The following is a 15,900-nucleotide window of genomic DNA, read 5'->3' as shown; positions in this document are numbered from 1 at the left end:
CCCCCATTATACAGGCACTAGAAGTAATCTTTCTCCATTTATCTGAGAAGAACTTTAGTCTTCCCCCCTACTGGTAGATCTGTTTTATCTGTAATTACGCCTACGCCTTGAGAAAGATGAAGGGTTCTTATAGTATCCACCTTTCTTCTTTTGATCTGATGTTTCCCAGTCGCGATTATATCCCTGCTGGTCTGCCTGGAATCTCCTGAAGGGCATGTGTCTTCGGAAGGCGTTCCTAAAAGTGGGATTAAAGGTTTTAGGAAATCCCTTCTTCCTATCTTCTGCCTTTGCAAGGATGTCATCCAGCACCGGGCCGAATAGGTACTCACCCCTACATGGAATGGAGCAGAGTTTAGCTTTAGCCTGAGCATCCCCCTTCCAGGTCTTAAGCCATAGTGCCCGTCTGGCTGCATTCGAAAGACCTGCCGATCTTGCGGCCAATTTCAGAGAATCAATTGAGGCATCCGCTAGATAAGCTGCTCCTTCTCTGACCTGAGACAGGGAATTCAACAACTTATCCCTGGGTACCTTCGCTTTAAGCTGCTCCTCTAACTGAGTCACCCAGACCATGATTGATCTGGCCGTACAGGTGCCTGCGATAGCAGGCTTAAAGGCCCCAGATGATGACTCCCATAGTTTTTTTAAGGAGCATGTCAGCCTTTCTGTCTGAAGGATCCTTGAGGAGCCCTACATCTTCTAACGGAAGTGAGGCTGTTTTCGAAGTCGAGGCTACTGCCGCATCTATTTTCGGAACCTTCATCCACTGGGATAAAGTCTCATCTTCAAAGGGGTACCTTCTTTTAGCAGCTGAAGGTAAAAACCCTTTATCCAGCTTGTCCCACTCCCGTTTGACCAGATCTTTAACGGAATCCACCACTGGGAAAGCTTTCCGACTTCTCTGGCTCAGCCCTGCGAACATGATCTCCTGGGTTGTTTTTGGTTCTGTACTCTCTGCAACCCCCATAGTTGTCCGGACTGCCTTAATTAAGGTTTCCATACCATCCGTGGAAAAGCAAGGTCTTCCCTCTTCATCTGAAGAGGATGCCGAAGAACTTTCAGAACATTCGCCCTCTTGTACCGAAGGGCTGGAATCGGACACCAACTCCACACTGCTTTTTTCATGCCGTCTGGTTTTAAGGGATGATTTTATTTCTTCCCTAATTACCTCCCTCAAATCCGATACCCGGAGAGGGGCCTCTTCTTCTAACATACGACATATGCATGATTGGCATAATCTCTTTACATAGGCGTCAGGTAGAGGCTCTGTGCATACAGCACACTGCTTATGCTTAGATTTGGAGACCTTTTTCCCCTATAATAAAGCATAGTGTAGAAAAACAGCTGTATCAGGCAATGGTTTACATATTACACTCACCATTGCTGGAAAATGTAGAGTACCGGTTTTTGAGGGGGTGAGGTGCGACATGACGCTGGCTTGCCAGGGTCCTGCTGCCCACGTTCGCCGCTATGAGACCTGTGCTCTCCTGCCTGTCGGTGTTCGGCGTCTCCTGCCGAAGACATGTTGCCGCACACACATCTCACCTGAGCGCTGCTCCTTTTCAAAAGTCCCGCGCTCCTCCTCCCGGTCTCCTCCGGAAGTCGTTCACTCTACTTCCGGGTCATAAGCGCCGACCTGCTCCTGCAGCATCGCGCGCGTGTGGACGACCCAGGGCGGCGTGCCTTCCCCCGGGAACGTCACCGCTCCTTGCCAGACGAGGGGGGAAGCTGGACACAGGACTTCCCCCGACGCTGCTTCCGGGCCCCCGACTCTGCCGTTCTCCCCGGACACCGCACAGAGGCTTGGCGGACCCGGGTAAGAGAAAACGACCTGTAGGCTCCGGACAGGAACCCAAACTGGAGGGCGAGGGGGACCGCCCCTTTTTAACCTGTAGGTTCCTGTCCGGAAGGTGGGCGGATCCCCTCTCTCGTTGTGGGTGCTGTCGTGGCGATAGGAAAATGTATGATATGCATATGGGTACTGGACTATGGGATTCAGGATGTGTGATGATCTCCTGCTTCGACTACTTCAACATCCTTTTCTGTGGCCTCCCTGCTAAAACCCTTGCACCTCTCCAGTCCATCCTTAACTCCGCTGCCCGACTAATTCCTCTCTCTCCTTGCTACTCCTCTGCTTCTCCCCTCTACAAATCTCTTCACTGGCTCCCATTCCCTCTTGCCTTGTCCATGTATGGTTTTGGTCCAGTAGACCATTTATCATCAGATTGTCCTGGTTCCGCGACATCTGACGCGGACCTTGTTAATCCAGGCGACGTCTGAGCCGGCATGACTCTCTTTGCTTGTGACATCATGTTTACTGAGGTAGGCACCCAATATCTTCCCTCACGTAATCTCCGATCCTCCCAAGACCTCCTACTCTCCTCCACACTTACTCGTTCTTCACACAACCGCCTCCAAGATTTCTCCCGAATATCCCCCATCCTCTTGAATTCCACGCCTCAACACATCCAACTATCCACCACCCTCAGACGGAACCAGAAAACCCATCTTTTCAAGAAAGCCTACAGCCTGCAATAACCATTCTGCCGCCTCGCCCCTACCTTCTGTCTCTTCTCCATTATCCCATAGAATGTAAGTCCACAAGGACAGGGTCCTCTCCCCTCTGCACCAGTCTGTCATTGTAAACCTGTTTACTGTAAACGATATCTATAACTATATGTAACCCCTTTCTCATGTACAGCACCATGGAATTAATGGTGCTATATAAATAAATAATAATAGTGTTATGGACCACTACTGGTATATTATGTCCAACAGGGCAGAGCCAGGATTTGAACCCCAGTCTCCCACATTGGTGGCTGTGATTTTACTAAACACGGCACATGTATTACCGGCCTCTATTATGTCTTTTACCTAATGTTACGGACTTTTTCAGATCTTAAGGAAAATGCTCGTCTTACCGAGAATGAATCCGAATGTACCATATTCGTGCCCGATTTATGTTTGGCGATCATTTATCGAACATATTCGCTCATCTCTAATTATGGCCACCACAAGGTGCTACACAAAATAAAACCCCACTCAGTATGGAGGCATTTACAGTCCACCACAACCCCAGTATAATGGCCCCTACCAGCCACACAGTCAGTATGAGAGTCCCAATAGCTCTTCTCTTAATATGATGCCCCCACAATTCCTGATATCTATAATATAACGCTGGGAGCGTCACTCTGTCCGAAGCCTTTATAGACTGCGCAGGCGCAAGCGCCGGCGCAGTCTGGCCCCCACAGAGTGACGCTCCCAGGAGATTGCGGTATGCGTAAGCACTGAACGCATACCGCGATCTCCACCGGAAAGTCAGGGACCGCCAGGAGGGTAAGTATATTCACCTTTCCCCGTTCCAGCGCTGCGTGCGGCTCCGTCTCCCGGCTCCTCTGCTGTGACAGTTCAGAGGGCGCGATGACGCGCTTAATGCGCGCCGGCGCCGCCCTCTGACTTACCAGTCACAGGCAGAGGAGCCGGAGTGTGTCTTCAAGAAAATGGCGCCGGAAAGCGCGGAATGCGCAGGCGCCGATTCCTGCTGCCGGAATCGGCGCCTGCGCAGTCCGCGCTTTCCGGCGCCATTTTCTTGAAGACACACCTGCAGTGGAGCCGGACGATAGGCGAGTATGGTATATATATTTTTTTTATATGGCAGCAGCATACGGGGGCATACACACTGGAGCGTCTTATGGGGGGCATATAATACAATGGTGGCACAGGATGGGAGCAGCACATGACAGAACAGGCGCAGGATGGCAGCAGTACATGACAGAACGGGCACAGGATGGCAGCAGCACATGACAGAATGGGCGCAGGATGGCAGCAGCACATGACAGAACGGGCGCAGGATGGCAGCAGCACATGACAGAACGGGCGCAGGATGGGAGCAGCACATGACAGAACGGGGGCGCAGGATGGGAGCAGCACATGACAGAACGGGGGCGCAGGATGGGAGCAGCACATGACAGAACGGGGGCGCAGGATGGGAGCAGCACATGACAGAACGGGGGCGCAGGATGGGAGCAGCACATGACAGAACGGGGGCGCAGGATGGGAGCAGCACATGACAGAACGGGGGCGCAGGATGGGAGCAGCACATGACAGAACGGGGGCGCAGGATGGGAGCAGCACATGACAGAACGGGGGCGCAGGATGGGAGCAGCACATGACAGAACGGGGGCGCAGGATGGGAGCAGCACATGACAGAATGGGGACGCAGGATGGAGCAGCACATGACAGGATGGGGACGCAGGATGGAGCAGCACATACCAGGATGGAGACCATATACCAATATAAATGCTCGCCACCCGGGCGTAGAACGGGTTCAATAGCTAGTTTGATATAAACACACACTACTCACCCAACCCGGTTCCTGTGGAGCGCTGCTCTGGTCTGTGCGGTGTGAGTACTGAGGCTCCGTACTACAGGTGTGATGTAGTGACGTCATTGGGCCTGCAGTGCACGGAGTCTCAGACTCAGAAGTGAAGGCTGAATGGTGGATCAGGAGCTTTCCACTCCCTGATCCACTAATCTATTCAGCGGTATCACCGTCATGGGAATGTGGATATCGCTGACATTGTGATGATGGGAAGGAGAGGGTGACCAATACCGCACCCCACCGAGCCCTGTCAATTCATAGGCATCATAGCAACAGAGTGGGCTACCTTTATGGATGATACACTCCTGCCTATCCAACTATTGTATGGTAAATATCTCATAGATCCTGGGTTCATTAGTATCTGCACCAAGAATGAGGCTAAGTGAGTATTTATTAATTGTCGGTGGTCGGAGGTAGTCAGTGAGGTGGATGGTACCATATTGTGCATGTAGGGGGCAGTACTGTGGGGACATTAGAAAGTGGGGGATGGCAGTACTGTGGGGACACACTGTGTGTGAGGGGGATGCCAGTCCTGTGGAAATGCAACACCCCAGGTAACAGGTTGTTGCAGTGATGTTGCCTTCCTTTTGGGGTGGGCGATGTCATGCGTGGAGGCAAGGAGGATTCTCTTTACCAGATAAGCACACGCATTCAACACATTCTGAATCCAGGCCAGGAGAGGGAGCTCAGGACCCGGATTCAGGGGAGCTTCCCTCATATATCGATATATATATCCTGGTCTGGAGGAGGAGTTAGGCAGTCTGAAAGAGACACAAAAGGAGAAGGAAGTCTGAGACAGCAGACATTGGAGCTGGCAGCCAGGATTGTGCTGCGGCTCCAGGGAAGAGAGAACCTGAAAGGTTGTTGCATGCAGTGGAGCATTGAGGAAAGGAGCACAGGAGTGGAACAGGGCTCAGAGGGGAACTAGACCGGGCACTCTCAGAGCCAAAGCACAGAAAACGGGTACCGGGAGCCCGAGGCTTTTATTGGACTTTAAGACACAAAGCAGAACAGGAGGGCACTAGACTACACGTTAACTGCCTACACCAACCAAGCATGAGGTACAGCAGTACTCTAAGAGCCGGAATCGTGGTAGAGACCCTATAAAAAGGCTCAAACTGCCTACCGTTCAGGCATCTGTTCCAGCACGGGAGAGAGAGGATTCCTTGCCAGCAAGCTACAAGCAGCAGGGTCCTCGCCAACTAAGCACAAGTAGGAAAGGCTTACGGACCTCCCCTGGGAGAGGGATCACCTTTGCCTCCAAGCCGGCCGGACCACATCATCACCCGTGCCTGCTATCCTGGACTGTGGCCTGCTAATAACAGTAAACCAGGTAAAGATTTTACAACTTGTGTCCTCTACTTATTCGTTGGCATACACCATCTTTGCCACACACCTTGGGAGCCCTGTGGACCCCGCTTCACCTGTGGGAAGTGTCACCATCATTGCTGCAACAACATCCACCAGAAGACCCCTTTAAAGCAGCGTCGGTCCCCCTGACCGAAAACCACAGGTGGTGTCACGACAGACTATCACAATTCCTCTTTAAAGCAGGTTCCCCTTTTACAGCGAGTCCCAGGGCAACGGACCGGGTCGCATCCACCATGACATCCCCTTTAACAGCGACTGGACCCGGTGCAGAGTATCCTGCTGCCCTGTGGTTAGCCACTATTGTGGGAACAAAATACTAAGTTTGGTGGGATGATGGTACTGAGGGAGCTTTATGCTGTGTGTGGGGGTATGGCGGTACTATGAGAAGATTATACTGTGTGTGGGGGTATGGCGGTACTATGAGAAGATTATACTGTGTGTGGGGGTATGGCGGTACTATGAGAAGATTATACTGTGTGTGGGGGTATGGCGGTACTATGAGAAGATTATACTGTGTGTGGGGGTATGGCGGTACTATGAGAAGATTATACTGTGTGTGGGGGTATGGCGGTACTATGAGAAGATTATACTGTGTGTGGGGGTATGGCGGTACTATGAGAAGATTATACTGTGTGGGGGTATGGCGGTATTGTAGGAACATTAATTATACTGTGTGTGGGGGTATGGCGGTACTATGAGATTATATGGCTGGATTTCTTTTAATTATTGCCATGGCGGTCCGGGCCCGCACAGAATTAGAGCTTAACCAAACCGGAATCTCAGATACAGGTTCAGGTACCGAACAGTCAAGATCCTGCCACTGGGGCCATATGACCAGAAGAGACGGGGCCCGATGTGGGCCCTCTCGTCATCGGGCCCCATACGACAATCAGGGCAGTAATGCCGATGGTGGCCCTGACAGTGCGGGAAAAGTAAAAAGCTCAAAATTGGGACTGTCCCGCTGGTTCCAGGACGGTTGGGAGGTATGCCCGTGAGGCGGCATTGAGGCACCGGTGAGGCGGCAATGAGTAGTGATGAGCGAGTATACTCATTACTGGGGTTTCTCGAGCAATATCGGGTGATCTCCGAGTATCTGTTAGTGCTCGGACATTTAGTTTTCGTCGCCTCAGCTGCATGATTTGTGGCTGCTAGACAGGCTGAATACACGACGGAATTCTCTAACAGGTAATTCTCATGTAGTCAGCCTGTCTAGCACCCGCAAATCATGCAACTGAGGCGACGAAAACTAAATGTCCGAGCAGTCACAAATACCGTACTCTGAGACCATCCAAGCATGCTTGGGAAAACCGAGCAACGAGTATACTCGCTGATCACTAGTAATGAGGTACACACGGTAATATGAGGTGGCGGCGAGACAGTATGAGCGGTAATATGAGGCAATGAGGTACATGCGGTAATATGAGGTGCCGGCGAGGCAGTATGATCGGTAATATGAGGTCCCGGCGAGGCAGTATGATCGGTAATATGAGGTACACGCGGTAATATGAGGTGCCGGCGAGGCAGTATGATCGGTAATAAGAGGTAATGAGGTACATGCGGTAATATGAGGTGCAGGCGAGGCAGTATGATCGGTAATATGAGGTACACGCGGTAATATGAGGTGTCGGCGAGGCAGTATGATCGGTAATATGAGGTACACGCGGTAATATGAGGTGCCGGCGAGGCAGTATGATCGGTAATAAGAGGTAATGAGGTACATGCGGTAATATGAGGTGCAGGCGAAGCAGTATGATCGGTAATATGAGGTACACGCGGTAATATGAGGTGTCGGCGAGGCAGTATGATCGGTAATATGAGGTAATGAGGTACACGCGGTAATATGAGGTGCCGGCGAGGCAGTATGATCGGTAATATGAGGTACATGCGGTAATATGAGGTGCAGGCGAGGCAGTGTGATCGGTAATGAGGTACATGCGGTAATATGAGGTGCCAGCGAGGCAGTATGATCGGTAGTATGAGGTACATGCGGTAACATGAGGTGCAGGCGAGGCAGTATGATCGGTAATATGAGGTAATGAGGTACATGCGGTAATATGAGGTGCTGGCGAGGCAGTATGATCGGTAATGTGGTACATGCGGTAATATGAGGTGCAGGCGAGGCAGTATGATCGGTAACATGAGGGAATGAGGTACATGCGGTAATATGAAGTGCAGGCGAGGCAGTATGATCGGTAATGAGGTACATGCGGTAATATGAGGTGCCGGCGAGGCAGTATGATCGGTAATGTGGTACATGCGGTAATATGAGGTGCAGGCGAGACAGTATGATCGGCAGTATGATCGGTAACATGAGGTAATGAGGTACATGCGGTAATATGAGGTGCCGGCGAGGCAGTATGAGCGGTAATATGAGGTAATGAGGTACATGCGGTAATATGAGGTGCTGGCGAGGCAGTATGATCGGTAATATGAGGTAATGAGGTACATGCGGTAATATGAGGTGCGGGCGAGGCAGTATGAGCGCTAATATGAGGTAATGAGGTACATGTGGTAATATGAGGTGCTGGCGAGGCAGTATGAGCGCTAATATGAGGTAATGAGGTACATGTGGTAATATGAGGTGCTGGCGAGGCAGTATGATCGGTAATAAGAGATAATGAGGTACAGGCGAGGCAGTATGATCGGTAATATGAGGTAATGAGGTACACGTGGTAATAGGAGGTGCCGGCGAGGCAGTATGATCGGTAATATGAGGCAATGAGGTACATGCAGTAATATGAGGTGCCGGCGAGGCAGTATGAGCAGTAATATGAGGTAATGAGGTACATGCGGTAATATGAGGTGCCGGCGAGGCAGTATGATCGGTAATATGAGGTCCAGGAGAGGCAGTATGATCGGTAATATGAGGTAATGAGGTACATGCGGTAATATGAGGTGCCGGCGAGGCAGTATGATCGGTAATGAGGTACACGCGGTAATATGAGGTGCCGGCGAGGCAGTATGATCGGTAATATGAGGTAATGAGGTACACGCGGTAATATGAGGTGCCAGCGAGGCCGTATGAGCGGTAATAAGAGGTAATGAGGTACATGCGGTAATATGAGGTGCCGGCGAGGCAGTATGATCGGTAATATGAGGTAATGAGGTACATGCGGTAATATGAAGTGCCGGCGAGGCAGTATTATTATTATTTATTTATATAACACCATTGATTCCATGGTGCTGTACATGAGAAGGGGTTACATACAAGTTACAGATATCACTTACAGTAAACAAACAATGACAGACTGATACAGAGGGGCGAGGACCCTGCCCTTGCGGGCTTACATTCTACAGGATTATGGGGAAGGAGACAGTAGGTTGAGGGTTGCAGGAGCTCCGGTGTTGGTGAGGCGGTAGCTTCGTTGGTGATGAGGCAGCAGCGGTGTCAGTGCAGGCTGTAGGCTCTCCTGAAGAGATGAGTTTTCAGGTTCCGTCTGAAGGATCCGACTGTGGTTGATAGTCGGACGTGTTGGGGCAGAGAGTTCCAGAGGATGGGGGATATTCGGGAGAAGTCTTGGAGGCGATTGGATGAGGAGCGAATAAGTGTGGAGGAGAGAAGGAGGTCTTGGGAGGACCGGAGGTCACGTGAGGGAAGATATCAAGAGATTAGTTCAGAGATATATGGAGGAGACAGGTTGTGGATGGCTTTGTAGGTCAGTATTAGCAATTTGAACTGGATACGCTGAGGGAATGGGAGCCAGTGAAGAGATTTGCAGAGGGGGGAAGCGGAGGAGTAGCGAGGAGAGAGAGGAATTAGTCGCGCAGCAGAGTTAAGGATGGACTGGAGAGGTGCAAGGGTGTTATCAGGGAGGCCACAGAAAAGGATGTTGCAGTAGTCAAGGCGGGAAATGATGAGGGCGTGCACAAGCATTTTAGTAGATTGGGGGTTGAGGAAAGGACGGATCCTGGAGATATTTTTGAGCTGGAGGCGACAGGAGGTGGAAAGAGCTTGGATGTGTGGTTTGAAGGACAGGGCAGAGTCGAAGGTTACTCCGAGGCAGCGGACTACGGGTACAGGGGAAAGCATGATGTCATTGACTGCGATAGATAGGTCAAGTAAGGAAGATTTGTGGGATGGAGGAAAGATGATAAGTTCAGATTTGTCCACATTGAGTTTGAGGAAGCGAGAGGAGAAGAAGGAGGATATGGCTGATAGGCACTCTGGGATTCTGGACAGCAGAGCGGTGACGTCTGGGCCAGAGAGGTAGATCTGAGTGTCGTCAGCATAGAGGTGGTACTGGAAGCCATGGGACTTTATGAGTTGTCCCAAGCCAAGTGTATAGATTGAGAAGAGTAGGGGTCCTAGAACAGAGCCTTGGGGGACTCCAACAGAGAGAGGGTGGGATGAGGAGGTAGTATGGGAGTGGGAAACGCTGAATGTGCGGTTGGAAAGGTACGAGGCGATCCAGGATAGGGCGAGGTCTTTGATGCCAAAGGAGGATCGGTAATGAGGTACAAGCGGTAATATGAGGTGCCGGCGAGGCAGTATGATCGGTAATATGAGGTACACGCGGTAATATGAGGTGCCGGCGAGGCAGTATGAGCGGTAATATGAGGTAATGAGGTACATGCGGTAATATGAGGTGCCGGCGAGGCAGTATGATCGGTAATGAGGTACACGCGGTAATATGAGGTGCCGGCGAGGCAGTATGATCGGTAATGAGGTAATGAGGTACACGCAGTAATATGAGGTGCCAGCGAGGCAGTATGATCGGTAATAAGAGGCAATGAAGTACATGCGGTAATATGAGGTGCCGGCGAGGCAGTATGATCGGTAATATGAGGTACACGCGGTAATATGAGGTGCCGGCGAGGCAGTATGAGCGGTAATATGAGGTAATGAGGTACATGCGGTAATATGAGGTGCCGGCGAGGCAGTATGAGCGGTAATATGAGGTAATGAGGTACATGCGGTAATATGAGGTGTCGGCGAGGCAGTATGAGCGGTAATATGAGGTAATGAGGTACATGCGGTAATATGAGGTGCCGGCGAGGCAGTATGATCGGTAATATGAGGTAATGAGGTACATGCGGTAATATGAAGTGCCGGCGAGGCAGTATTATTATTATTTATTTATATAACACCATTGATTCCATGGTGCTGTACATGAGAAGGGGTTACATACAAGTTACAGATATCACTTACAGTAAACAAACAATGACAGACTGATACAGAGGGGCGAGGACCCTGCCCTTGCGGGCTTACATTCTACAGGATTATGGGGAAGGAGACAGTAGGTTGAGGGTTGCAGGAGCTCCGGTGTTGGTGAGGCGGTAGCTTCGTTGGTGATGAGGCAGCAGCGGTGTCAGTGCAGGCTGTAGGCTCTCCTGAAGAGATGAGTTTTCAGGTTCCGTCTGAAGGATCCGACTGTGGTTGATAGTCGGACGTGTTGGGGCAGAGAGTTCCAGAGGATGGGGGATATTCGGGAGAAGTCTTGGAGGCGATTGGATGAGGAGCGAATAAGTGTGGAGGAGAGAAGGAGGTCTTGGGAGGACCGGAGGTCACGTGAGGGAAGATATCAAGAGATTAGTTCAGAGATATATGGAGGAGACAGGTTGTGGATGGCTTTGTAGGTCAGTATTAGCAATTTGAACTGGATACGCTGAGGGAATGGGAGCCAGTGAAGAGATTTGCAGAGGGGGGAAGCGGAGGAGTAGCGAGGAGAGAGAGGAATTAGTCGCGCAGCAGAGTTAAGGATGGACTGGAGAGGTGCAAGGGTGTTATCAGGGAGGCCACAGAAAAGGATGTTGCAGTAGTCAAGGCGGGAAATGATGAGGGCGTGCACAAGCATTTTAGTAGATTGGGGGTTGAGGAAAGGACGGATCCTGGAGATATTTTTGAGCTGGAGGCGACAGGAGGTGGAAAGAGCTTGGATGTGTGGTTTGAAGGACAGGGCAGAGTCGAAGGTTACTCCGAGGCAGCGGACTACGGGTACAGGGGAAAGCATGATGTCATTGACTGCGATAGATAGGTCAAGTAAGGAAGATTTGTGGGATGGAGGAAAGATGATAAGTTCAGATTTGTCCACATTGAGTTTGAGGAAGCGAGAGGAGAAGAAGGAGGATATGGCTGATAGGCACTCTGGGATTCTGGACAGCAGAGCGGTGACGTCTGGGCCAGAGAGGTAGATCTGAGTGTCGTCAGCATAGAGGTGGTACTGGAAGCCATGGGACTTTATGAGTTGTCCCAAGCCAAGTGTATAGATTGAGAAGAGTAGGGGTCCTAGAACAGAGCCTTGGGGGACTCCAACAGAGAGAGGGTGGGATGAGGAGGTAGTATGGGAGTGGGAAACGCTGAATGTGCGGTTGGAAAGGTACGAGGCGATCCAGGATAGGGCGAGGTCTTTGATGCCAAAGGAGGATCGGTAATGAGGTACAAGCGGTAATATGAGGTGCCGGCGAGGCAGTATGATCGGTAATATGAGGTACACGCGGTAATATGAGGTGCCGGCGAGGCAGTATGAGCGGTAATATGAGGTAATGAGGTACATGCGGTAATATGAGGTGCCGGCGAGGCAGTATGATCGGTAATGAGGTACACGCGGTAATATGAGGTGCCGGCGAGGCAGTATGATCGGTAATATGAGGTAATGAGGTACACGCAGTAATATGAGGTGCCAGCGAGGCAGTATGATCGGTAATAAGAGGCAATGAAGTACATGCGGTAATATGAGGTGCCGGCGAGGCAGTATGATCGGTAATATGAGGTACACGCGGTAATATGAGGTGCCGGCGAGGCAGTATGAGCGGTAATATGAGGTAATGAGGTACATGCGGTAATATGAGGTGCCGGCGAGGCAGTATGAGCGGTAATATGAGGTAATGAGGTACATGCGGTAATATGAGGTGTCGGCGAGGCAGTATGAGCGGTAATATGAGGTAATGAGGTACATGCGGTAATATGAGGTGCCGGCGAGGCAGTATGAGCGGTAATATGAGGTAATGAGGTACACGCAGTAATATGAGGTGCCAGCGAGGCAGTATGATCGGTAATATGAGGTACGGGCGAGGCAGTATGAGCGGTAATATGAGGTAATGAGGTACATGCGGTAATATGAGGTGCCGGCGAGGCAGTATGATCGGTAATATGAGGTACACGCGGTAATATGAGGTGCCGGCGAGGCAGTATGAGCGGTAATATGAGGTAATGAGGTACATGCGGTAATATGAGGTGTCGGCGAGACAGTATGATCGGTAATATGATGTAATGAGGTACACGCGGTAATATGAGGTGCCGGCGAGGCAGTATGATCGGTAATATGAGGTAATGAGGTACATGCGGTAATATGAGGTGCCGGCGAGGCAGTATGAGCGGTAATATGAGGTACATGCGGTAATATGAGGTGCCGGCGAGGCAGTATGATCGGTAATAAGAGGCAATGAAGTACATGCGGTAATATGAGGTGCCGGCGAGGCAGTATGAGCGGTAATATGAGGTAATGAGGTACATGCGGTAATATGAGGTGCCGGCGAGGCAGTATGAGCGGTAATATGAGGTAATGAGGTACATGCGATAATATGAGGTGCCGGCGAGGCAGTATGAGCGGTAATAAGAGGTAATGAGGTACATGCGGTAATATGAGGTCCCGGCGAGGCAGTATGAGCGGTAATATGAGGTACATGCGGTAATATGAGGTCCCGGCGAGGCAGTATGATCGGTAATATGAGGTAATGAGGTACATGCGGTAATATGAGGTGACGGCGAGGCAGTATGAGCGGTAATATGAGGTAATGAGCGGTAATATGAGGTGCCGGCGAGGCAGTATGATCGGTAATATGAGGTACATGCGGTAATATGAGGTGCCGGCGAGGCAGTATGAGCGGTAATATGAGGTAATGAGGTACACGCGGTAATATGAGGTGTCAGCGAGGCAGTATGGAGGCTAATATGAGGTAATGACGTACACGCGTTAATATGAGCTGCAGGCGAGACAGTATGAGCGGTAATATGAGGTAATGAGGTACACGCGGTAATATGAGGTGGCGGCGAGGCAGTATGAGCGGTAATATGAGGTAATGAGGTACACGCGGTAATATGAGGTGTCAGCGAGGCAGTATGAGCGGTAATATGAGGTAATGAGGTACACGCGGTAATATGAGGTGGCGGCGAGGCAGTATGAGCGGTAATATGAGGTAATGAGGTACACGCGGTAATATGAGGTGTCAGCGAGGCAGTATGAGCGGTAATATGAGGTACACGCGGTAATATGAGGTGCCGGCGAGGCAGTATGATCGGTAATATGAGGTACACGTGGTAATACGAGGTGCCGGCGAGGCAGTATGAGCGGTAATATGGTACATGTGGTAATATGAGGTGGCGGCGAGGCAGTATGAGCGGTAATATGAGGTAATGAGGTACACGCGGTAATATGAGGTGGTAATATGAGCGGTAATATGAGGTAATGAGGTACACGCGGTAATATGAGGTGCCGGCGAGGCAGTATGGGCGGTAATATGAGGTAATGAGGTACATGCGGTAATATGAGGTGGTAATATGAGCGGTAATATGAGGTAATGAGGTACATGCGGTAATATGAGGTACATGCGGTAATATGAGGTACATGCGGTAATATGAGGTGCCGGCGAGGCAATATGAGCGGTAATATGAGGTACACGCGCGTTATAAACACAGATCTCTCGCTGCGGCTCTTGGGCGCTGGTCACACACGAGCCGCTCTCGCACACGCGGCCGCACTCACTCTAGAAGGCCTGCAGGAGACGTTCGTGCTCCATCTCGGGTCTCTTTACCGGGGGCATGGCCGCTGCTCCGCCACCAGAAGGGTAAATGCTAGAGTGTATGGGCTCCTTCCAGGTGTGACGTCATTTCCGGGGGCGTGTCCTATCGGGAGGGGGCGTGTTTTCATTCACATCATGAACTTCATGAAGGCGGCAAAGCAAAGCAGCATGATTATACAAGGCATTGTGGGCAGTATTATATGATAATTGCGCATGCGCCACATGCACGCGCGGCACTCGCGTCCGCACGGCCGCGCGCACCTGGCGCTTGAGCAGTAGCTAGGGCTACTGCGCGCCGCCCGAGGCTGTAATAGCAATGCCTTGTGGTGGGCGGGTGGTCTCCTGGTCGGGTTCTCTCCCAGCGAAACACGCCCCAACCCCCTTCTCCCGCCTTCTCGTTTTGGCGGCATGCCAGACAGCGGACAGTGACACTGCTACCGGTATTAACCCTTTAGGGGGGTGCCAACACTTCTACCGGTATTAACCCTTTAGGGGGGTGCCAACACTGCTACCGTTATTAACCCTTTGGGGGTGAGAGGGTGCGGGGGGGGGGCTCAGAGAGGGCGCGGGGGGGTGAGCACGGATAGATAGGGGGGTCCGTTATGGCGGGGGCCCGTGTATGGATGGATAGGGGGTCCCTTACTGAGGGGGGAGTACGGATAGATAGGGGGTCCGTTATGGCGGGGATCAGTGTATGGATGGATAGGGGGTCCCTTATGACTGGGGCCCGTGTATGGATAGATAGGGGGTCCCTTCCTGGGGGGGTGAGTACAGATAGATAAGGGGGTCCGTTATGGTGGGGGCCTGTGTATGGATGGATAGGGGGTCTCTTAAGGCGGGGGCCTGTGTATGGATGGATAGGGAGTCCCTAAGGCTACGTTCACACTAGCGTTGTGCGCCGCTGCGTCGGCGACGCACAGAAAAACGCACGCAAAAACGCGTTTTTTTACGAAAATCGGACGCAAGAAAAATGCAACTTGTTGCGTTTTCTTGGTCCGACGCTAGCGTAAAAAAAGACGCACGTGTCTGAAAACGCAACAAGCAAAAACGCATGCGTCCCCCATGTTAAACATAGGGGCGCATGACGCGTGCGTCGCCGCTGCGTCGCCCGACGCTAGCACGACGCACACTAGTCGAACGCTAGTGTGAACGTAGCCTTACTGGGGAGGTGAGTACGGATAGATAGGGGGGTCCGTTATGGCGGGGATCGGATCACTAAGCGCATCGGATCACTGAGCGCACTGGATCACTGAGAGCATCGGATCACTGAGAGCATTGAATCGCTGAGCGCACTGGATCACTGAGTGCAGCGGATCACTGAGCGCATCGGATCACTGAGCGCACTGCATCACTGAGCGCAGCAGATCACTGAGCGCACTGGATCACTGAGTGCAGCGGATCACTGAGAGCAT

At 51.4% G+C, this 15,900-nt stretch overlaps 1 protein-coding gene across 1 annotated transcript in view; it reads right to left on the bottom strand.

Annotated features, from left to right (window-relative positions):
* The window catches only part of LOC138657425 (zinc finger protein 665-like), an 88,450-nt gene extending 73,864 nt beyond the window's left edge, over positions 1 to 14,586 (bottom strand). Inside the window, exon 1 of the mRNA XM_069745207.1 lies at positions 14,452 to 14,586. The gene's annotated coding sequence lies outside the window, so the exon portion shown is untranslated. The remainder of the gene's footprint in view (positions 1 to 14,451) is intronic.
* Between the last annotated feature and the right edge of the window lie 1,314 nt (positions 14,587 to 15,900).

Source organism: Ranitomeya imitator, chromosome 1, assembly GCF_032444005.1.
Source record: "Ranitomeya imitator isolate aRanImi1 chromosome 1, aRanImi1.pri, whole genome shotgun sequence".
Taxonomy (NCBI): domain Eukaryota; kingdom Metazoa; phylum Chordata; class Amphibia; order Anura; family Dendrobatidae; genus Ranitomeya; species Ranitomeya imitator.
Note: the sequence above shows the minus strand (reverse complement) of the source record. Positions and strands in the feature narration are given on the sequence as shown.